At 34.9% G+C, this 25,876-nt stretch overlaps 1 long non-coding RNA gene across 1 annotated transcript in view; it reads right to left on the bottom strand.

The window, feature by feature from the left end:
* Positions 1-498: 498 nt before the first annotated feature.
* The window catches only part of LOC138828947 (uncharacterized), a 45,770-nt gene continuing 20,392 nt past the window's right edge, over positions 499-25,876 (bottom strand). The window contains exon 3 of the long non-coding RNA XR_011372440.1: positions 499-610. This is a non-coding gene — a long non-coding RNA (uncharacterized lncRNA). The remainder of the gene's footprint in view (positions 611-25,876) is intronic.

Below are 25,876 nucleotides of genomic sequence, written 5' to 3'. Positions count from 1 at the left end.
TAACTACTTTGCATTTTAAAAAGTATATGAAGATGCACATTTATATGGTACTTATATTAATTTATGGAAGAGTTGCATATGATCATGTTAATGATACTCAATAGTTTATGCTTTATGATATGCTCATGAGTCTGGCTTTGGCAATATGAAGTGAGCTCTCTAACAATAAATGGAATTTCATTGTCAAATACTACAAGGATATAACTGAGGCTAATACCAAAATGAAAGCTAGTACAAGAAAACTGAACAAAGCTACAAGTTTGAAGGGAAGGTGTCAGTGGTAAGGGCTATGATAAAAGAGAAATCCTTCACCGTGAATTCTTGGAAGAAAGGAATGTGTCTTGTTGAATTACTAGTTTTTTAAACATTCTTAGAAAGCCGAACATGATTTTTTGATTCTTGCTTTTTGGAACCTCTTTATTGAGTGGTTAAACAAAAAAATATCGAAATGACTAAAAATCCACTGACATGAATTATTAGATTAACATTATTCTCAACGTTGCCTTGAGATGCAGGCAGGCTGGATTCCTTTTCTACTAAATTAACGGAATAATCTTCCTTTTGAATGGTTGGACAGTCCACGATACTTATTCCCAAACAAGAAAAGATACTGGAGAGAAAAAAAAGAGGAAGGAGAGTCATCACTGCTGAAATTAGCATATTTATTTCCCATTTGGACTTAATGGGTCTTTTCTACAAAGAATTAGAATTTCATCTTAAGATAATAATTTCAAAATGGATGTGCTAAAGGATAGCTTAGAAATGTAATATTTAATGCTGTTTGATTACTTGAAGACAAGGGTTTACAGAAAACTTTAAATTCCAGAAAAACTGTAATGTACCAATAAACACCTAGAAGAAATATAATTTAAAATTCACCTGTTCGAAGCAAATCCTGGCATGAAAGTCTGAGAATCACTTATCTCCAAACAGGAAGTGGCACTGTGGCTCAATTGAGAGAGGGATCCCCTTGAGATGAAGAACTCTAGGATATGTTAATACCCAAGCCCTGAGTTCAAGGCCCATGACAGACAAAAAAAAGAAATTTTAAATAATTAAATCATTAGGGCTGGAAGAAGACTCAGTGGTAGAGTGCTTGTCTTGCATGCATGAGGTCCTGTGTTCAATTCCCCAGCACCACATAAGCAGAAAAAAAAACTGGAAGTGGCACTGTGGTTAAAGTGGTAGTGCACTAGCCTTGAGCGGAACAGCTCAGGGACAGCACCCAGACGCAGAATTCAGGCCACCCCACCAACAACATCAACAACAACAAAAAATTAAAGCATCAAACAACGTGAAGATGTTGTCCAGAATAATGAGTGCAGCATTATCAGTTGACATAACTCAGTTACTTGAAACCAAGTTTACCAGGGGAAATGGTGGGCATTTTTTGTGTGTGTCAAAACCTGCAAAATTATTTTATATATTTTTCCAGGGAGGGAGAAAGGAGGAAATGGGGGGAGTGAGATGTTTGGTGACTTGCCTTTTGTTTCACTGATTGTTTTCTGAACTCAAATTCAGAGAAATTCTGCTTGCAATCCTAGTTGCATGGGCAATGACGAAGCCATGGCCTGGAAGTGGTTTTGTCCTGTCCTTGGCCTGGTTCCAACCACCACTGGATAATCCAAGTCCCAGTGCAGGACCAAGATGACTTGAAGACTACTGATCCATTGGGCAGGTGGACTTAACCACAGCCAGAATAGGCAGAAAATGCAATTCCGAGGGCAGCACTGGAAAACTACAGCAGGCAGACATTTTTTTAAATATATTTTTATTGTAAAAATACTGTACAGAGGGCTCAGAGTTACAGGACTATGACTATACAGCATTGTTACCTCCTCCTTTGTTTTTCCCCTACCATCCGTTCTCTTCCCACATCTCCACCTCCTCCCTCCTCGAACCCTGCCTGACATTGTAAATTCATTTTCAACATAGTGTCCTGTACATCTCATTGTCACAATGGTCAACCTGCATCCCCATTTAAGCATTCTGCTATATCCCTTCCACTCCTCATATATATATATATATATATATATATATATATATATATATATATATATATATATATATATATATATGATGCAGAACACTGGAATCAAATTCAGTGAAAACAGGGGTTTACCGTTGGGGAATAACATACAAAAGAATCACACAGTGTACTATAAGCATATTAAAAACAAAAGAAAGAAAGGAAAAACCACTTCTGTCTCTGGCTTGGGGTACATTTTGCTTAACATCATCTCTTATGGTCATAGGTACCTATCCTTTGATCTCTGCTTGTCCTAGACATGTACTAATCCTTGCAAACAAAGGTAAAACAAGGTAAACCATGGGACCTATGTTTCTTTGGATCTGGCTTACTTCACTCAATATAAATTTTACCAAGTCTTTCCATTTCCTAACAAATGGGGCAATGTCATTCTTTCTGATGGAAGCATAGAATTCCATTGTGTGTGTGTGTGTGTGTGTGTGTGTGTGTGTGTTTGTATGTGTGTGTGTGTGTATGTGTGTTTGTGTGTGTACCGCATTTTCTTGAACCACTCTTCTACTGAGTGGCATATCTTCTACTGAGTGGCATATCATAGCTATGTTGAATAATACTGCAATAAACATGGTTGTGCTTGTAGTTTTGTGATCATTTGCGTAAGTGTGCAAAAGTGGGGTTTCTGGGTCATTGGGGAGCCTTTTGAAGAAATTCCATACTGCTTGTCAAAGTGGTTAAACAGGTTTACACTCCTACAAGTAATGCAGCAGGGTTCCCTTTTAGCCACATCCCCACCAGCATCTGTCATTATTATATTTCTTGATTACAACCATTCTAACTGGAGTGAGGTGTAATCTCAAAGTTTTGATTTGAATTTCTTTTATGACTAGAAAAATTGAACATTTCTTTATGTGTCTAATGGACATTTTTTATTTCCTCTTCAAAGATGTCTGTCTCTCTTTAAGTCTTCAGCCCACTTAGTTATTGGGCAGTTGTTCCTTTGAGGATTTGTTGTTGGGGGATTTATGATTTTGAGTCCTAAGTATATTTGAGATATAAGACTTTGTCTGTTTTATGACTCATGAAGAACTTCTCCCAGTAATTTTGGGCTTTTTATTGATCTTGCTATCTATGAACATTACCTTGCAGAAGCTCTGCTGTTTGATGCAATGCCATTTGTCCAACCTCTCTTTAATTCTTTTTGTTTCTGGTTCTCTCTTAAGAAATTTTTGGCCTGTGCTAAAGAGCCCTAGAGTTTCTCGTGTCCTTCATGTAATGTTTTCACGAAGTCTGCTTTTATTTTGAGGTCTTTGATCCGTTTTGACTTGATTCTCATGCAGGGTGATATATATATATATATATATATATATATATATGTATATATATATGTATATATATATATATATGTATATATATATATATATATGTATATATATATATATGTATATATATATACATATATATGTATATATATATAATATACATATATATATATATATATATATATGGCTAGCTTGAGTTTTCTACAGGTGTTTAACCAATTTTACCAGCACCATTTACTGAAAAGGCTGTCTTTCTTCCATTCTATTTTTTTTAGCTCCCTTTTCAAAGATTAGGTGGCTATAGGTCTAGGGGTTTACTTCTGAGTCTTCAGTCCTATTCCATTGGTCCTCAGGACTGTTCTTGTGCCAGTCCCAAGCTGTTTTTATTACTATGGCTTTTTAGTATAGTTTGAAATTTGGAACTACTATTGCTCCAGTGCTGTTCTTTCTGATAAGAATTGACTAACCTTTGAGGATTTGTTGTTGGGGAATTTAATTTTTTGAGTTACAAGTATATTTTAGATATGAGACTCTTGTCTGTTGTATGGCTAGTGAAGATCTTCTCCCATTCCGTAGGATTTCTATCGATCTTGTTAGTTATGCCCTTTGCATGCAGAAGCTCTGAACCTCATGCAATCCCATTTGTCCAACCATTCTTTGATTTGTTGTGTTTCCAGGTCTCTATTAAGAGAAATTTGGCCTGCTCCAAGGTGACCTAGGGTAAAAATTAAAACCTCCAATAACAAATCCTCAAAGAAACAACTGCCCAATAAATAAGTGGGCTAAAGACTTAAATAGAAACTTCTCTGAAGAAGAAAGAAGGATGGCCAATAGACACATGAAAAATGCGCAACCTCCCTAGACATAAAAGAAATGCAAATCAAAACAACATTGAGATACCAGCTCACCCCAGTTAGAATGGCAAAATCAAGGACTCTAATAACAACAGATGCTGGAGGGAATGTGGACAGATGGAAACAGTACTTCATTGTTGGTGGGAATGTAAACTTGTTCAACCACTTCATAAAGTAGTATGGAGGTTCCTCAAAAGACTCCACATAGAGCTCCCCTATGACCGAGCAATCCCACTATTGGGAATTTACCCAAATGTTTACAAACAAGACCACACTAAAGCTACCACCACAACTATGTTTATTGCAGCATTATTTATCATATCTAAGATATAGAACCCACCAGATGCCCCTCAGTAGATGAATGGATCAAGAATATGTGGTATAGAAGCGGCGGAGACCGCAGCCAGGGGCCATACCTGAGCGCTCACACAGAGAGTCCGGGACCACAGAGCCAGACGCAGCGGGCGAGCGGATTCTACTCAACACCAGCAAGAACCAACAAAGAGCGGACATCTTCATCCTGCACCTTGCAGACCAGAGACGACCCAGGATCCAAGACTCGGCGTGAGTAGAAGCCCGATGTCCTCACTCCTTCTCAGGGAGCAGAGGAGGGAAGGCCACCCCTCCCCCCCAGCACCGGTGATCGCCATCTTGGATACCGACAAAGCTTGGAGGAGCTGCCAGCTCGAACCCAGGCCTTGGAATAAAACAAGTCATTTAGCAGGTCACAAGAACTTAACAGCAAAGTGACCTGCCAGACTCGGCTCCATCCAGGGAAAAGTCACCCAGCTCAGGCGCTAGCCATTGGAGTGGCTTCCCTCACTGGGTAACCAGAGCCAGAGGCTGACCCTCCCTCTAGCAGCCTCAACAATCAATTGAAAAACAGAATCCCTGAGAACGGCTCCAGGCTGGGCTATGGGAGATTTTTTTTTGCACAAAACAGTCCCAGGAAAAAGCTACTGATTGTTGAAAGGCCTCAACTCTACCCAGAACCTAGCCTCACCACTGCATCCCCCTCTTTTGTGATTCTCAAAGCAGATCACCCTCCTAGAAAACTAACCTGGGAGGGGGATCTGAAAATCTTGGGTAAAGCAGAGCATTTTTCTGCCTCTTCCAACAAACCGACTTAAGAAACCAATCAAGCCACAGGAGCTCAAGCTGACCAGAGACTCCAACAAAAGGCTGGTTATAGACAAAAGGGAGATACAGGATTCTTCCCACCCCTCCTCCCCAAAATTTTTTTCTTTTTCTTTCTTTTTTTTGTTTGTTTTTTGTTTTTTGTTACCTTATATATATATATATATATATATATATATATATATATATATATATATATAAATTTTTTTTCTCTTTTAAAACATTTATTATTCTTTAATTTTTTGCCAATTCTGAAAAAATAATTGATTTCCAGTAACTTTTTTTTTCTCCTCTTATAATTTTTATTTTAGGAATATGTAAATGAGAATTTTCCTTTCTTTTCTTATCTTCTTTATCTTTTTCTTTCTTTCATAATTATCTTTTTGTTTTTTGTCTAGCTCTACTGAACTTCTGATCTTTTCTTCTCCCTTTCCCATCCTTAAAGTTTTTCACATGTCCTCTATGTCCCTCCCTTTCTCACAACATATTCACATTCCTCTCTAAATAGATGGTCTTTTAATCTCTACAATAACATTAATTTTTACGTTTCTATTTTTTTCTAGTCTCTTTTCATTCCCCTATCCCTCTCTTCTTTTTCTCTCTTTCTCTACTTGCATCCTACCCAACCCATTTCCTGCATTGTGATTAGGACATAGTTAACTCTCCCTGTACCTCCCCACACCAATCTATTCCTATTTTTCACCCACATCTCTCCCTAATCCTAATAATTTCTGGTTATCCAAATTCTTTTCTGCTGTTCGAAGTCCTTTAAAATATAGTTGTTTGATGTTGAATAGATGTATCTGTTGAACTAGATTGTATCTGTAGACTATTGACTGTACAAATGCAAACTTTGGTTGATGTTTGCCTTAAGATAGTGTTCTAGCACAAAACTGGTACTATCTTCATCTCAAATGGGCAGAGTAAGCCGGAAAAACACAAGAAAAATGGCAAATTCGGGTATCTCAATTCCCAATCTTGATAATCAGGGGTCAGATCAGATAATGAACAATCCAGAGGAGAGGTCCCACATAGCTCTACAAACACTGGTGGCAAACATGATAAATGAGAAGTTTGACAACTTACAAAGGACTCTCTATGAGCATGATAGGGAGAGAGAGGAGGCATTACAGAAGTTTATACAGGAATATCATAAGCGTGAGGAAGCTACTCAAAAACTGATACAGGATTTGTGTGACAACTTGAGAAGACTCAAAGTGAAAGGGAGGAATGCCGTGAGCAGGCTGAGAACACTCAAAGAGAACTGCAGGAATCCCATGAACGTGAGGAAGCTAAACAAAGAGTAATACAGGAATTGAGAGATCAGGTGGAGAACACACAAAGATCACTAAAGGCATCCATAGAATCCATTACCAAAGAGCTGAAGGAAGTCAGGGAGACCACAAAGGGAATGCTGAATGGAACCCAACAGAAGGAATGGGAGTCCAAAGAAACCATATCCAATCAACTAAGTGATTTGAGGACAAACACTGAACACCAAATTAAGGAAGTAAAGAGATTCATACAGGACCTAAAACAGAGCATCAACAAAGAACTTGAAGCCATCAAAGCTGACCAATTAGAAGGAAAAGAGATTAAAAACAAAGTAGAGAGTCTTGACAGCAGGTTAGACCATGCAGAAGATCGAATCTCAGGGATTGAAGACAGCCTAGATATTATAGAGAAAGAACATACAACCATCCAAGACAAGTCCAAGAAATATGATAGATCTATCCAACACCTGGAAGACACCATCAGAAGGCCTAACTTAAGGATAATGGGTGTAGAGGAGCACCTAAAAGAGAAGTCAATGGTCTAAGAAATTTGTTTAACAGGATCCTAGCAGAGAACTTCCCAAACATACAAAAAGATGGGCCTATTCAGATACAAGAAGCCTTTAGAACCCCAAATAGACCAGACCAGAATAGGACATGCCATGGTCACATTATAATCCACACAGGATCAACTCAGAATAAGGAAAAGATCCTTAAAGCTGTCAGGGAGAAAAGGGTAATCACCTATAAAGGGAAACCAATTATAATCACCTCAGATTTCTCAGCAGAGACAATCAAAGCAAGAAGAGGCTGGAATGATGTATGCCATGCCCTAAAAACAAACAACTATCAACCAAGAATACTGTACCCAGCTAAACTCTCCTTCATAACTGAAGGCCAAATAAAAACCTTCCACAGCAAAGAAAAATTGAAACAATATATCTCCACCAACCCAGCCCTACAAAAGATTCTTAAAGATGTCCTACACATAGAAAACCAAAAAGACCACAATAAAGGCCAACAAACTGCACCCAAACTGAGAATCAAAGAACCATAGTAAGAACCCAGTTTTCGAAGCCCCCAAGAAGGTGGATAACATGGCAGGAACTCCCAAATACCTCTCAGTCCTATCTCTTAATGTTAACGGACTGAACTCTCCAATTAAGCGACATAGACTGTCTAGTTGGATTAAAAAACAAGAACCTTCTATCTGCTGGCTGCAGGAGTCACATCTTGCCCGTAAAAACAAAAACATTTTCAATGTTAAAGGCTGGAACAAAATCTACCAAGCAAACGGCCCTCATAAACAGGCAGGAGTTGCAATCCTAATACCAGATAAAATAGACTTCAAATTAAAAATTGTGAGAAGAGATAAAGAAGGTCGCTACATACTAATTAAAGGATCTCTCCTTCAGGAGGATATTACAATTCTAAACATCTATTCGATAAACAATGGAGCACCCAAATTTATCAAAGAAACACTACTTTCCCTCAAATCCCATATAGATCCAAAGATATTAATTGTTGGGGATTTTAACACACTACTCTCCCCACTAGACAGATCAACTCAGCAAAAACTCAACAGAGAAACCACATATCTAAACAGCTGCATAGATCAACTAGATTTAACAGACATTTACCGAACATTTCACCCAGCAGAATCAGAATACACGTTCTTCTCAGCAGCACATGGAACGTTTTCTAAAATAGACCACATTCTAGGCCACAAAGCAAACTTGTCTAAATTCAGAAACATTGAAGTTATACCCTGCATTCTCTCTGACCACAAGGGAATAAAATTAGAACTCAACACCAAAAGCCACCAAAGAAAGTCCGGTATCACATGGAGGCTAAACAACACACTGCTGAATCATGAGTGGGTCATGGAAGAGATTAGAAAGGAAATTCAAATGTTCATGCTATTCAACAAAAATGAACACACAAATTACCAGCTCCTCTGCGACACAGCAAAGGCAGTATTCAGAGGCAAGTTTATAGCTCTGAGCTCCTACATCAACAAATTGGAGAGACCTGAAAATAGCAATTTAATGACACATCAAAACCTCCTTGAAAAAGAGCAGCAAGATAAACCCCAATCCAGTAGATGGAAAGAAATAATCAAAATTAAATCAGAATTAAATGAATTAGAATCCAAAAAATCTATAGAAAGAATCAAGAAAACAAAGAGTTGGTTCTTTGAAAAACTTAACAAAATTGACAGACCCTTAGCAAATCTTATCAGAAAAAGAAGAGAACACACCCAAATTAATAAACTCAGAGATGAGAATGGAAACAACACCACGGAAAAAACCAAGATTCAGAACATTATAAGGGAATACTTCTCAAAACTTTATGCTAATAAGTTCAACAACTTGACAGAAATGGACCTCTTCCTAGCAAATATTGACATGCCAAAACTAAACCAAGATGAGTTAAACTATCTTAACAGGCCCATATCAAGCAGTGAAATAGAAACAGCAATAAAAGACCTCCCAACTAAGAAAAGTCCAGGACCACATGGTTTTACAGCAGAATTTTACAAGACCTTCAAACGAGCTCACACCAATTCTCCTCCAACTCTTCAATGAAATTGAAAGAGAAAGCTCACTACCGAACACATTCTATGAAGCCATCATAACCCTCATCCCAAAACCAGGCAGGGACTCATCAAAGAAAGAGAACTATAGACCCATTTCTTTGATGAACTTTGATGCAAAACTTCTCAACAAAATTTTGGCCAATCGCCTTCAACAATTCATCCAGAAAATTATACACCACGATCAAACAGGATTCATTTCAGGGATGCAAAGCTGGTTCAATATACACAAATCAATTAATATTATTCATCACATCAACAGGAGCAAGAACTAGAACCACATGGTTATCTCAATAGACGTAGAAAAAGCATTCGACAAGATCCAACACCCCTTTATGATGAAGGTTTTGGAAAAATTAGGAATCCATGGAACATTCCTCAATACAATAAAGGCTGTATATGACAAACCTACAGCCAGCATTATACTCAATGGTGAAAAACTAAAGCCATTTCCTCTTAACTCAGGAACAAGACAAGGATGCCCACTCTCTCCACTTCTCTTCAATCTAGTATTAGAATGCCTAGCTACAGCAATAAGACAAGATGCAAACATAGAGGGGATCCAAATAGGAAAAGAAGAAATAAAACTCTCCCTCTTTGCAGATGACATGATCTTGTATTTAAAGAATCCCATAGACTCCACTCCCAAATTACTCAAGCTGTTTCAAAACTTTGGCAAAGTAGCAGGTTATAAAATTAACCCCCCAAAATCAATCGCTTTTCTGTATGCCAACAATGAGAAAAGTGTGGCTGAAATTAGGAAAGCAACTCCATTTGTAATAGCCCCACAAAAAATAAAATACCTAGGAATTAACTTAACTAAAGAAGTGAAGGACCTCTATGATGAAAACTTTAAAATCTTGAAAAAGGAAATCAACACAGAACTTAAAAAGTGGCAAAACCTCCCATGCTCCTGGATTGGCAACATTAACATCGTGAAAATGGCAATACTTCCCAAGGCTATCTACAAATTCAACGCAATACCTATCAAAATTCCACCCTCATTCTTCAAGGAAATAGAAGAGGCAATCCAAAAATTCATATGGAACAATAAAAGACCGCGAATAGCAAAAACGCTTCTCAACGGAAAGAACACTGCTGGAGGAATATAAATACCAAATTTCAAACTCTACTATAAAGCCATAGTAATCAAAACAGCTTGGTATTGGCATAAGAACAGATCTCAGGACCAATGGAATAGAATTGAAAACCCAGAAATGAACCTACAGACCTATAGCCATCTAATCTTCGATAAGGAAGCTAAAACAATAGAATGGAAGAAAGACAGCCTCTTCAGTAAATGGTGCTGGCAAAATTGGTTAACTACATGTAGAAAGCTAAAGCTACATCCTTATATATCACCCTGCACCAGAATCAACTCCAAATGGATCAAAGACCTTGAACTCAAAGCAGACACTCTGAAAACATTACAGGATGGAATAGGAGAAACCCTAGGTCTCCTTGGCACAGGCCGAAATTTTCTGAATAGAGATCCGGAAACACAACAAATCAAAGAAAGGTTGGACAAATGGGATTGCATAAGGTTGCAGAGCTTTTGCAGGGCAAATGACATAGCTAGCAAGATCAATAGAAAGCCCACCTATTGGGAGAAGATCTTTACTAGCCATACAACGGACAAGGGTCTCATATCTAAAATATACTTGGAACTCAAAAAATTAAACCACCCAACAACAAATCCTCAAAGAAACAACTGCCCAATAAATAAGTGGGCGAAAGACTTAAAGAGAAGCTTCTCTGAAGAAGAAAGAAGGATGGCCAATAGATACATGAAGAAATGTTCAACACCCCTAGCCATAAAAGAAATGCAAATCAAAACAACATTGAGATATCACCTCACTCCAGTTAGAACGGCAAAAATCAAGAACTCTAACAACAACAGATGCTGGAGGGGATGTGGACAGAAAGGAACTTTACTTCATTGTTGGTGGGAATGTAAACTTGTTCAACCACTTTGGAAAGCAGTATGGAGGTTCCTCAAAAGACTTCACATAGATATCCCCTATTATCCAGCAATCCCACTTTTGGGCATTTACCCAAATGTATACAAACAAGACCACACTAAAGCTACCACCACAACTATGTTTATTGCAGCATTATTTACCATAGCTAAGATATCGAACCAACCCAGAAGCCCCTCAGTAGATGAATGGATCAAGAAAATGTGGTATATATACACAATGGAATTCTATGCCTCCATCAGAAAGAATGACATTTCCCCATTTGTTAGGAAATGCTAAGGCTTGGAAAAAATTATATTAAGTGAAGTAAGCCAGGCCCAAAGAAACATAGGTCCCATGGTTTCCCTTATTTGCAATATCTAGTATAGGTATGAGTCAAGCGGAAAAGGTCAGATAATGTGATGTTAGGAAAACGAACCCTTAAATATGTATTTTAATGTTTTCGTTTCTTTCATGCATGTATTTCTAACGCATTTATAAGATTATTTCTTTGTTGCTTTGTATGTCCCTCCCCCACAGTGTAACCTCCGCTTTCACTTTATTTGATGTCAGTATAACATGTGGAGGGGATGGGGACAAACAAGTCGTGTAGGATTCAGGTGGACCTGTTGCAACAAGGAGAATTACAAAATGTCATGTCAAAGCAAGCTTTACAATGTCGTTGAGGGGGGTGGAGGGGTGTATGATTGGGTGGGCGGGGAGTGGGGAGGCTGGGAAGGGAGGTGAAGGGTAAACAAAGGAGGAGGCTGCAATGCTTGGTAAGAAATGTATGCATTATCCTGCCAATGTAATTGTAACCCCTCTGTCCAGTAAGTTCTCAAATAAAATAAAATTAAATTTAAATTAAAAAAAAGAAAAAAAAAGAATATGTGGTATATATACACAATGGAATTCTATGCCTTCATCAGATAAAATGACATTGCCCCATTTGTTAGGAAATGGAAATACTTGGAAAAAATTATATTAAGTGAAGTAAGCCAAGCCCAAAGCAACATAGGTCCCATGGTTTCCCTTATTTGCAATATCTAGTATAGGTATGAGTCAAGCAGAAAATGTCAGATAAGGTGATGTTAGGAAAATGAACCCTAAGATGTTTATTTAAATGGTTTTTTTCTTTCACACATTTGTTTCTAACGTATTTATAAGATTATTTCTTTCTTGCATTCTATGTCCCTCCCCCACAATATAACCCCTGCTTTCATTGTATTTGATTTTGGTATAATTTGTGGATGGGAAGGGGATAAACAATTCAGGACACAGGTGGACCCGTTGCAGCAATGAGAAGTACAAATTGTCATGTCAAAAATGAACTTTACCACTTTGGTGGGGGTGAGGATTGGGTGGGGGGGTGGGGGGAGGCTGGGAAGGGATGAGAAGGGTATACAAAGGAGGAGGCTACAATGCTTGATAGGAAATGTACTCATTATCGTGCCCATGTAATTGTAACCCCTCTGTACAGTATTTTCACAATAAAAAATAAAAATTAAAAAAAAGAATTGACGAACCTACAGCCAGCATTAAACTTAATAGTGAAAAGTTAGTCATTTCTTATTAATTCAGGATAGAGATAAGGATGTCTGCTCTCTCCAGTCCGCTTCAACTTAGTATTAGAATGCTAGATGGGGCAATAAGACAAGATGCAAACTTAATTGGAATCCAAATAGGGAAAGGTGAAGTAAAACATACAAGATGACCAATGGAATAGAATTGAAAACCCAGAAATGAACCTACAATCCCATAGCCATCTAATTTCCAATAAGGGAGCTAAAAAAGTAGAATAGAAGAAAGACAGCCTCTTCAGTAAATGGTGCTGGCTAAATTGGTTAACTACTTTTAGAAAACTAAAGCTAGATCCTTATTTATTAAACTGCACCAGAATCAACTCCAAATGGATTAAAGACCTCGGAGTCAAAGCAGAGACCCTGAAAATATTACAGGATGGAATATGAGAAACCCTAGGTCTCCTTGGCACAGGCCGAAATTTTCTTAATAGAGATCCAGAAACACAACAAATCAAAGAAAGGTTGGACAAATGGGATTGCATGCAATTGCAGATCTTCTGCCTGGCAAAGGACCTAGCTAACAAGATCACTAGAAAGCTCACGTATTGGGAGAAGATCTTCACTAGTCATACAACGGACAAGGGTCTCATATCTAAAATATACCTGGAACATAAAAAATTAAATCCCCCAACAACAAATCTTCAAAGGAACAACTGCCCAATAAATAAGTATGCTAAAGACTTAAAGAGAAATTTCTCTGAAAAGGAAAGAAGGATGGCCAATATACACATGAAGAAATGCTCAAACTCTCTAGCTGTGAAAGAAATGCATATCAAAACAGCAATGAAATACCACCTCTCCCGAGTTAGAATGGCAAAAATCAAGAACTCTAATAACAACAGATGTTGAAGGGGATGTGGTCAGAAGAGAACCTTACTGTAGTGTTGGTGTCAGTGTAAACTTGTTCAACCATTTTTGAAAACTGTGTGGAGGTTCCTCAATAGACTCCACATAGAGCTCCCTTATGACCCAGCAATCCCACTATTGGGCATTTATCCAAATGTTCACAAACAAGACCACACTAAAGCTTCCAAAACGACTGTGTTTATTGCTTCATTATTTAGCATAGTTAAGATATGGAACCAACCCAGATGCCCCTCAGTACATGAATGCATCAAGAAAATGTGGTATATATACACAATGGAATTCTATGCCTCCCTCAGAAAGAATGACATTGCCCCATTTGTTAGGAAATTGAAAGACTTGGAAAATATTATATTAAGTGAAATATGCCAGGCCCAAAGAAACATAGGTCCCATGGTTTCCCTTATTTACAGTAACTAGTATATGCCTGCATCAAGCAGAATAGTTCAGATAAGTTGATGTTAGGGAAATGAACCATAAGATATGTATTCAAATGTTTTTTTTCTTTCATGGGATTGTTTCTAACACATTTATAAGATTATTTCTTTTTTGCTTTATATGTCCTTCCCCCATGGCATAACCCCTGCTTTCACTGTATTTGATGTTGGTTTAATTTGTGGAGGGGAAGGGAAAAGACAAATCCTTTAAATAGGGATACAGGTAGACCCATTGCAACAATGAGATGTACAAGTCGTTATATCGAAAATGAACTTTACAACTTTGGTGTTGGGGAGGAGGATTGGGTGGGGGCAAAGGGGCATGATGGGACGGGATGGGAAGGGGAAACAAAGTAGGAGGCTACAACGCTTTAGAAGAAATGTACTCATTATCTTGCCCAGGTAATTTTAATCCCTCTGTACAATTTTTTCACAATAAAATATATTATATTTAAAAATAGAAAAAAAGAAGAAAAAAACATGAAAAGGACATGATCTTGTATTTAATGGACCCCATGGACTCCACTCCCAATTTACATAAGCTGATCAGAAACTTTGGCCAACTAGAAGAATATAATTTTGTCTCAATAAAACCAACCAAGAAAGGATTAAAAAATAAACAAGAAAGGAATACACAGTTGGAAATTTGGGCAAATTTTGTCATTATGCTTTGAGAAGTGAAGTTTCCTATTGAAATGAAACTCAGTTGTGTTTGAAATTTTGTCTTGATTACAGAACATTTCTAGATGCAAAAGAGCTCATGATTCCCAACCAAAAACTTGAAAAAGTAAGTATCGTTCTTTTAGAGTCCCAAGAAATGATGAAGGATTACAAAAGTTTAAGCCTGATGAAATAGGAAAGTTCATTTAATGTAGGACTTTGTAGACCTGTCTAAATTAGAATTTAGATTTAAAATAGATATTTTTTGTTTGTAATTTAATATTCTATAGGATCCTACAAAATTATTTTCAAGTAAAATATTTAATTTACAAATTCACTAATGATTCTAGCATTCTAATTGACTAGACTATTCTTTCAAGTGAGGTATAATAAGAACTTAGTTAATAGATAATTCCAACAGTTCATGTGTAAGATGATAATGTGAATAATCTAAACAAATTGTCAACAAATTCATTATATTAATTTATAAACATAGAAAAGGAGCAATCTTTTGAGACTTTGGTGTACTGTGGTATGAAGAGATTAATTGTGTGACATCTTTTTTTCTACCTATACATTACACAGGAAGAAATTTCCTTAATTATGTACCTCTGTATACAATGAGAAAAATGCTAGGTTTGAGGTTTGTTTTTATTTTGTTTTTGTTGTTTGTTTTGTCCTTGGACTTATCCTCTGGGCTTGGGCACTGTCCCTGAGCCTGTTTTTGCTCAAGGCTACTGCTCTACAACTTGAAACTCAGTGGCACTTGGGTCTGGCTTTTCCTTATGAGTTTATTGGAGATAAGAGTCTAAGGAATCTTCCTGCCTGAGTGAGCTTTCAACCATAATCTTCAAATCTTAATATTAAGATATACAGATCTCCTGAATATCTATGATAGATAATATACATATATATAATAAAATAAATATAAAATAAAAATAAAAATAAATAATATTTGCGAGTGTTTGGATCTCAAGAATCCCACTCTGGGGAAAATGATGTAGCAAAGTTTAGTGTAGTATTCTTTCCACAATAGGAAGGGCATCACATTAGCAGAAGTGTAGTATTTTTTCACAATAGTGATAAAGTAGTCATTATGTGAATTTAGGGAATTTTAAGGTTCACTTTACAAGTTGGAAACTGTTGTGCTAGGATGAATTTATGGCATAAAAACTTGGGATTGATTGTCATAGAAATAATAGCTTACTCTGATGAACAAATGTTTACTCTTAAGGAATTTATTATTATAGATACTTCATAGTTTTATCCTCTATGAGAACGTGTCTATTTTTTCTGTTGACTTTTAAGTATGTAATGCCTCATTGGAAACTGCATCTATATCTGAATTAATTAATATGCAAACAGGTACTGTTTTGAATGTCTCTGGTATGGCATGTACAGAATTTGAAAATGAGTAGTTAGTAGTCATAGGAATGTTGAGGAACAGATATATTCTGTCCTCTTAACAATTAGCCAGTTTTCAAAGTTAGGAGTTTCCATAGAATTGAACTGTTTTCTGTTTTAGTATGAGACAATACTAAAATAATTTTTTTCAAAATAATGGCAAGTATATTCTGAAAATATTGTATAGTTTGATAACATTCACGTTGATGTCACTCTGATAAAGAGGTAATTCAAGCTAGCAGGCAAAATGTTCATTTTTTTAAAAGGTAATACACATAGAATAATATTTACTATACAAATACAGTGATATTATATTTTATGTGGCTCATTTTTAACTTAATTTTATTGTCAAGGTGATATATAGTAGGGGTTGCAGTAATTGTAAGGTAGTAGATACATACCAGGTCAAAATTTTTACCCCCTCCCTCATTTTTCTCACACGTTTCCTTCACCCCAATACTCCTCACAAGTTGTAATGTAAATTTCTAACATGTTGTCTTGTGAGTATTGCCATTGCCTTGGTTTGCCTTTTGTCCTTTTTTTCGCCATTTTATTGTTTCGCTACCCTTGCCAAATGAAGATAAATGTATATACAATACACAGGATACTGAAATCGAATACAACAGTGGAAAAACCATAGAGGAAAACAAAAAAGAAAAAAGAAATCACATAGTACATTAAAAACAACAACCACAAAGAAAAACCTCTCTTTCCATATCTAGGAGTTTTGTTCAGCCTCATTTTATGTGGTCATTTATACATAGCTATTGAGCCATTTTTCTCATCTTCTAGGACTATCCTTGATATTTCCTAGTTATTACAAATGAGGGAAACTATGGAATCGGTTTCTTTGTGTCTTGCTTATTTTTCTTAGTAGAATTTTCCAAGTCTTTCCATTTCCTTATGAATTAGAAGCATAGAATTCCCCGTACATATATAAACCACATTTTGTCAATTTGTTCATCTACTGAGTGGAATATTGGTTTAAAACATGATTTCATGTAAGTATCACTTAAGGCCATTCAAAATGACAGATGCCAACTCACTAGATATACTAATATGATTTCAAAGTAAGATAGTATTTTATGGTGGTACAAGTGTTGAGATATCTAGATGAGTCTAATGTATATCTTGCACTGAATTAGGCAGGAAGATATCCAATATCATATAGGATAAAAATGGTAGTGACAAAATATTTCCCTTGAGAAAGATATAAGATGCTTCCAGAAGTATGAAGTAGTTCAGATAATTTTGAAGAATTTAGAAATGCAAGCTCAATTATGTCACTTTAAATAATAATTATGTAAGTCGAAGGGCAAAAGAAGGGTAAGAGAAGAAAATAACTGACAGCAGATCATTATCCCAAGTTAGAGTATAAAAAGACATAATTTACAACTTCCAAGTCAAAGAGAGACCAATATAATATGTCCCACTTAATTTAGGTACATGCAAAATATTTACTTGGCTTTTCCCTACTTAAATGCTCCAAAATAAATGAACATTTATAAGAAAATTCATGTGATTGACATTGCTTCAACTTGAACACTAACTGGAATCAGCCCTCTTTTTCTCATTTTGCACTTGGAAAATAGTCCCTAAGTTGATGATGTTCTGGCTGATTCGAGTCAGAGTTAGGGGCTTCTACTTGTACAATTATCACAGAATAGTTTAAAGCAGTTTTTCCCCAAGATATCCAACTATATTTTCTTAACCTGTACTTTGAACACACACTCACACCTGAGCACATTATTTGAAATTATACTTCAGCTTTTCATGGCATATTCTACTTTGTGCCTTTGTCTTCTTTGCATATTCCTTTTGAGTTCATAGTTGCTCTATTTCCATTTCATCTGTACAAACTGCTAAGAACATTGTTCAACTACCACTTCTTGATTGCACATGCCCAGTCTATGTATGAAGGTACTTTGTCCATGTTAAGCAATAGAGTAATACTCACTCTCTGAGGAGGAAAGTTCCACAATATAACCCTATGCCCACATTAGAGGATGAAGAATTTAAAGCATTTTGAGAAAACAGTGATATTAGAATTGAAAGGCTCCTTGGAGCTCATTAGTTTACCCAGGAGAAATATAAATATCCACAAAATTTGGAGCTAATTAGTAAGTATCCGAATTACCATTAGATTCTAGATGTTGTGCTAATACAAATCATGATTGTATTATTGTTATATCAGAAACCTTCACAACTTGAAAATGTGTATGAGAAAATGAAAGAAAGGCATTAAAGCAAAATGTCTTATCTTTTTAGGCATTTAATCTTAGTGGTGAGGGTAATGTCTGAACTCTTACATTCAATGAAAGCTTGAAGTTTATAAGAACACTTTCTTACATATAAGAATTTGTGTCAGGTTGATTGACAGGGTTATTTCAGCATGGAGATATACCTAACAAGAATTAAATTTCAATAGAGTATTTGGCAGTTATGATGTGTCAATGGCTATTGAGGCATTTTCTATTCTCAATTCCAGGAGTCTTCAGTCACATCAGTAAAGCTGTATGTTCAACCTAATACTTGGTGTTACTTGTCCTACATTTATAATGAGTAAGCTGATAAGATATCCAAACATATCTACATATATTTCAATAAATCCCAAACTGATATGGATAGATGGGTCACTAATTGGAACTGTAGGACAAATTATGCTTGTCTGTGCTTTAGTTCAATCAATAATCTCCTGGCTAAATAAAGTTTTCAAAAATGTTCACAGAATACCTCTAAGAAAAGTTCATGGCAGTTATATTCGAATAATATTGCTAAAGTCAGGATTAAAGTATTTATTTCCAACATTTAGAATCAACAGGATCTGTTGAATTAATGGATCCAGAATTTTATGTCTTCACATTCATATATCAACATTTTATCAATATGACTTTCACCAAAATACTGTTCTTATTGACCTTGTCTATGTCCTTTTACTTTTCAAATCCAAATAGTAGATTTCCTTTAATATCTTCCTGAAAATTCTTTCCTTCCTTTTCTTCTGTAAGTCTGTGTTTATTTCTTTTTTGTTTCCTTATTTATCTCTTTCCTCCAATCTTATCCACACTGGTACTCACATTGTTCACACTTTCGTCTGAACTTTCCTTTTCCTCTTCCCTTTAATAATGTCCCTGATTTTATTATTATTTTTCATATTCATGTTCGTGGATATTTTGATGATGTTCAAACAGACCTATTTTTGCATCTGTTTAACATATCAGAGAGTTTTTTTTCCTGTATATCCATCTTTTCCACCTGTAGCCCTTGTCACCAAGAATGTAACTAACATAATTAGGAGACAGAGATGTGGAAACACTTTAGATTTCCTCTTACCCTACCTCCATCCATTAGATAAGATGAATGATCAAGATTTTCTCAGTTTCTGTCACTAATGTAATTTTTATGTACTCCTTTTTATGCCCCTGACACCAGCCTATTGCAAGTACTCATCACCAGTCACCCAGTCCTAAAACAGCTGTTTACAAAGTATGCATTTTTCCCCATAGTCTTTTCATATTGGTCAGCTCCATCACCATATGCCTCTCCTTGTAAGCACACAGAATGAATAAATCAGACAAAAATTCTAGTACCATTGACGGTTGCTCTTACATTTCTTATCTGTAAATGGATGTAATCTGCCAGATATATTGAAGAATATATTTGTTGACTTCTAGAGCAAGGAAAAAGAAAATAAACAGTCCTTACATTTTCTACCTTAGCTTACAAATAATGAAAGAGTCAAATTCAGTTTGTTGGTATAAAGTCAGAAATAGTTTCATGCAGAAATAAAAAAAATAAATTTTAACTTCTGGCTCTGCAGCTTGAGTCCTTTTATGGTAACTTCAGATATGTAAGTGGTATTATGTAAATTGTGTCATGTATTTACAGGTGTAATGAAGAACATACTCTTACTATACCATTGGAAAACATTGGTTATTGAATAGTATCTATATGAGAATGTTATTTGAACTAATCACACTAAGTTGAAACCTACACCTTAGTCCATCAAAATATGGAAATAAATGATTTTATTTATAAGAAATTAATACCACCAATAATAGTGAATATAAATTAGAAAGACTGCTGGAATAACATTAGGGTTTTTACTGTCTCTACCTGTTTATATGATTGTATTTCTTGATACTGAAACTCTCCTTTTTATTCTGGTTTTTGTTTTGTTTTGTTTTTTTGGTTCTTCTTGGGGCCTCGACTCTGGGCCTGGCACTGTCCCTCAGCTCTTCAGCTCAATGCAGTTTACCACTTGAACCACAGTGCCACTTCCCGCTTTTTCTGCTTATGTGGTGCTGAGGAATCAAACCCAGAGCCTCATGTAGGCAAAGCCAGCACTCTGCCACTGAGCCAACTTCCCAGCCTTCATCTTGTTATTGTTATTGTATATAATCCAACGCTGTTTATAACTATGCATTCAATGTGGGAAATTTAGCTTCAAAGATATCTAAAGTTTTTTTTTTTCCTTTTCAATCACAACATCGTCATTATCAGGCTACACTGTGATCATCATCCTTTCCATCCAAATTATTATTAGCATCAAAAGTGCTAATTATTGAACATTGGATATGTGTCTATGATTTTACTATTATTTGTCTTTTGATTAATAATTTTAATGTTACCAATGTGCATGCATCCATATTGAAATTTTGCACAAACGAACAAAAAAAACAACAACCATATCAGGTAGCTTGACTATGTGCTTATAACAAATTATTGAATAGATCTTTTGAAGCATTGCAAATTGCTAATCAGTTTGAATTAACTTCCTATCTCTCCTTAACTACAAACAAATATTTAAGAGTTTGGGCAGAACCTTTTCAAGTAATATACTGTAAATATTACTACAATATCATGTGTATATCTAAAATTCCCTTGAAAGTAATAAACTCTACTTTCTATTGAAATATTAGTTATTTTATTCCAGGAAACTTTTAGAAAAATAGACTGTATATCTTTGAAATGAAAAAGGTCAAAAATAGTAAGATAAAATTTTAGAGGGAGTCTGTCATATATATATAATATATATACATATATATATAAATATATATATATATAAATGTTATGTGTAGAATAGTACATTTTTAAGATTATTTGTCATCAGAAATATATACATATATCTAAATTTATTTGCAGAATGATATACATCATAGTGAAACAAACATCTTAAAACATAATTAAAATTAAAAAAAAAAAAAACTTCATGAAACCAAGTGCCAGTAACTCACCCTTATAATACGAGCTATCCTGGATGCTGAGATCTAATAATTGTTTTTGAAACTAGCCCAGACAGAAAAGTAATTGTTAGATTCTTATCTCCAATTAACCACTGAAAACAGGAATTAGCTCTTTTCCTCAAATTGTAGAGTGCTGTCTTTGAGCATAAAAAGGCTTAGGGACAATGCCCAGGCCTTGCAAACAAGCCCCACAACAACAAATTGTATCACATTAATTTCACAAAAGCATCTTTTAACTGCTGTGAACATTTCTTAGAAACATGAATACATACCCCTGGAAAATATTAAGTAAAAAAGTATAGAATATTTACGTCTATGTTAAAGACATGACTATTTAGATTGTTTAAGATATTTAGGTAATAATTAGAAGTTAAGAATAATGATAGGTAGGTCATATATTGGGACTGGTTTTTTAAATTTTATTTTACAATAGTAATAAAATGATATTTATAATGATTATATAAAATTACTCTTGCTTGGTATTTGAATTATCATAATTGATATTTTTAAATGATTTCCAAAGCAAAGGAGTATCAATTCTTTTGTAATTTCAAAATAATTAAGAAAATGATTTCAATGCTGGTTCACTCTAAGTCTATATTTGTTTTCTTGTTCTCGTTTTCATATGTTAGTAGAAATTACAATTCAAAAATTTAATGGATATTGGCATTCAGGAACATCTTCACATACACTAATATTGGAATTGTTTCATTTCATTTGTTACTTTCACAAATAAATCAAGATGATTGTGTATTTTGTTCTTTTCACTGCTTTTGGCTCTTACCTTGAGAATACGTTTTTTTCTAGCAAAGTAGAGATAAGCAATTGGATTTAGCAAGTAACATATGACTTCCATAAAATTCACATGCATAGATTTGTGTCTTCTGTCATTTGCTCAAAGTTTCTTCTAGAAAAGTTTCTCGATTACTTAGAAGTTTTTCCCCTTCCCCTCCACAAATTATACCGACATCAAATACAGTGAAAGCAGGGGTTATACTGTGGGGTAGGGATATACAATGCAACAAAGAAATAATCTTATAAATGTGTTAGAAACAATCGCATGAAAAAGAAAAAAACATTTGAATACATACCTTAGGGTTCATTTCCCTAACATCACCTTATCTGAACTTTTCTGCTTGACTCAGACATATACTAGATATTGCAAATAAGGGAAACCATGTGGGAAAAATAGGGATACAGGTGGACCTATTGCAACAATGAGATGTACAAGTCGTTATGTCGAAAAATGAACTTTACAACTTTGATGGGGGGGGTAGCGGTTAGAATTGGGTGGGGCGGCGAGGGAGGATGGGAAGAGATGGTAAGGGGAATCAAAGAAGGAGGCTACAATGCTTGATAAGAAATGAACTCATTATCTTGTCCATGTAATTGTAAACCCTCTGTACAGGATTTTCACAATAAAAATAAAAGTAATAAAAAAATACTTAGAAGTGATGCACAATTCCTAGGTATCCAGTTATCACATATACTTTTGGATTGAGTTATCTCTGTATAAACTCAAACGGACAAAATACCCTCAAAATAAACAGAAATCACATCTTTGTTTTAAATACAGTAGTTTACAAAGAGTGTTTAGCCAACACCAAAAACATATTTTTAGCTATTCTACATTTTGTGTGAAGAAGTTTTAACAATAGTTTTTTCCTGACATGCAATTCACTTACAATATATTATCTCATTTTATCTTATACATTTTAGTGGTTTAGAAGTGAATTGTACCTTCATAGGTTTTTCAAAGCCTAACTTTCACAAACTTGCAGTTCTTCAAATAGAAATGCTGAAAATGTTAGAAGAGACATTAAAATAGATATAAAATTCAGTTACAGGAATTTGCCCAGCATACATCCTCTATAGTGTGTCTTTTCAAAATTTGATTTTGGGGATCATTTCCAGGGTTTCACACATACTATTCAAGTTCACTGTCAATTAACTACATTCTCTGTACAAAAAAGTTTTATACTTCAGTTGAATATATTCATAGAAATGTAATGCCTGGATGCTATACAATTATCTTTCACCTTTTGAAGACTTGAAAACTTATTTGCTAAAATGATTGCAGTATTATACAAATCGATCTCTATGAGAAGTATATCAATTTCTCCATAAATGCATTATTATATTTTTCGTCCTCTTTTTATATTATGGTCATACTAGTAAGTTTTATTTTTATTATTTCTTTGACACTAAAGAGGAGCTTATGTCATATGCTCCTCCTATTGACTATTAATACTCATATGTTATTTAAAGATATATCCTATTCAGGAAAAAATTAATATAGAATTAGAAGATATAAAAATACTTAAGTTTCAGAATCATTGTAGCATTAACATTGTAGCATTCAGGAATATTTGCCCTCTGTGGATATGTTTTCATTTCTGTTATAGTGTCACTTGAATTATGAAAGGATATCACTTGATATAAGCCAGTTCTTGCTTTTCTTTAGCCATTATTGTTTTTCTTGTCAAATTTTTAGAAACCTTTACTAATCAATGTCATGAATTTTTACATTTATGTTTTATAGGGTTTTACATCTCACATTTAGTTTGATAATCATTCTTTATAAGGTTTAAGGTAGTCCAGGTGCCGGTGGATCACACCTGTAATCCTAGCTACTCAGGAGTCTGAGATCGAAGGATCATGGTTTAAAGCCATCCTGGGCAGGAAAGTCCTTGAGACTCTTATCTCCAATAAACCACTAGAAAACCGGAAGTTTTGCTGTTGCTCGAGCGGTAGAGTGCTCACCTTGAGCTGAAGAGCACATGGACAGCGCCCAAGCCTAGAGTTCAAACCCCATGACCAACATACAAACAAACAAACAAAGGTTTGAGGTAGTAGTCTAAGATCATTGTTTAAATCTAGCGAGGCAATAGTGCCAATACAACCATTTAAGATTCTGTTTTTATTTCATAAAATCATAGCATCCTTTTCAAAATCTGTGGACCATAAAACTAAGAATTTATTTTTGACAAATTTGTTACCTTCTTCTATGTGTCTGTTCTTATAGTAGAACTATGTTGTATTCACTACTAAACATGGTAATACTATTCAAAGCTAGTATGAAGGCTGAAGCTACACCATTTTACAAGATTGCTCTGACTGACCTGTATTCCTTGAATTCACATACGAGATTATTGAGCAGATGGACCAATATTCTACAGAGATATCTCAATATTTGATAGTCACTCATATTTCGCACCTGGTGAAAATAAAACCCCCTGATATTATATATAGGAAATGTCTTTAGAGACTGATCAATGCAACTTAAATTAATTTTTGAATGAGTTAAGATTTAGATAACAGTACAGCATAATAAAGCTGAATGATAATGACTTGAGCTGTACTCCAGAAGAGAGTAATGGGGGGGAGAATGGTGGACCACATAGGAGCTGTATGTCATTGGTATTGTTTCAAAAAACACAAAGACTTCAGAGAAGAGAAGGAGAAAAATAAAATATGCTGAATCTAGTTTCTTTATAATCCACCTGATAGTTTGGACTGAAAGTCAGATCACATGGGAAAAATAAAATAGAAAATAAAGCATTGTATAGAGCTGTTACAATGTAAAGAAGTTGTAATAGGAATATAATTAATTTCCAAAAAAATAAGAGAATGAAAAACAATAACAATTGCTAACGTAGATAGAAGATGGATCACATTTTATCATATATAATTTTGAAAAAATCTACTAGGAATGAAAATTTAAAAGTCATAATTTAAAATACAATTTGTATTATAACTAGATAGTATAGCTCAGTGGTAATACATTCGGCTAACATATGTGAAGCAATTGTGTGATCTCCCTAGCATACAAAGTACACACAAAGCACAAACACAAAAAACCCACATAAACACACACACACCACATACACACATTTGTTTTTATCATATTAAACAGAGGAAATTATCACAAATAGTAAAAGTATTTTAATATATGAAATCATAATATTCTCATACTATGTAAAATAGTAATAAAATAAAAATGAAATAAAATAGTCACAAGATACTTGGATTCTTATAGATTAAGTAAATTGAAAATTAAGAAATAAAAGATATGAGGACTTTGCAAACAAGTTTTAAATAATAAATATTTTGAAATGTGTGTCATTTTATTTTCACAAAAGATTGATTTTACTGGTGTTTTAACTCAAGATTTAGAATATGATAACCATGTGCTCTATATCTTGCTAGGGATGGCTTTATCTCTAATCATTCACTCTGGAAATTTTGTGATAAGATCTCATATTTTCTCAGTATCTCCCGAATTACAAACCCTTTTTACACTTCCCACCATAGTTAGAAAATGGAAACCACAAATCACTATACCCAGCTCAAAAAATTTTTTAATTCAAGTATAAATATTTCCAAAAAGTGCCAGGTAATAAAGCCTTTATTAATAAAGTATGTGCTTCTTGAAAATACAGTATTTGTTACATTTACAAACATGTTTAGAACTATAACAAAATAAATTTATTTAAATTAACCAACCAAATAAAATTTAAGAAAATAATTTCTACATGTTAACTATTTTGAAAGCAA

Source organism: Dipodomys merriami, unplaced genomic scaffold, assembly GCF_024711535.1.
Source record: "Dipodomys merriami isolate MVZ:Mamm:240054 unplaced genomic scaffold, mDipMer1.0.p SCAF_169, whole genome shotgun sequence".
NCBI lineage: Eukaryota > Metazoa > Chordata > Mammalia > Rodentia > Heteromyidae > Dipodomys > Dipodomys merriami.
The sequence above is the reverse complement of the archived record's forward strand: the minus strand, read 5'-3'. Positions and strand labels throughout refer to the sequence as shown.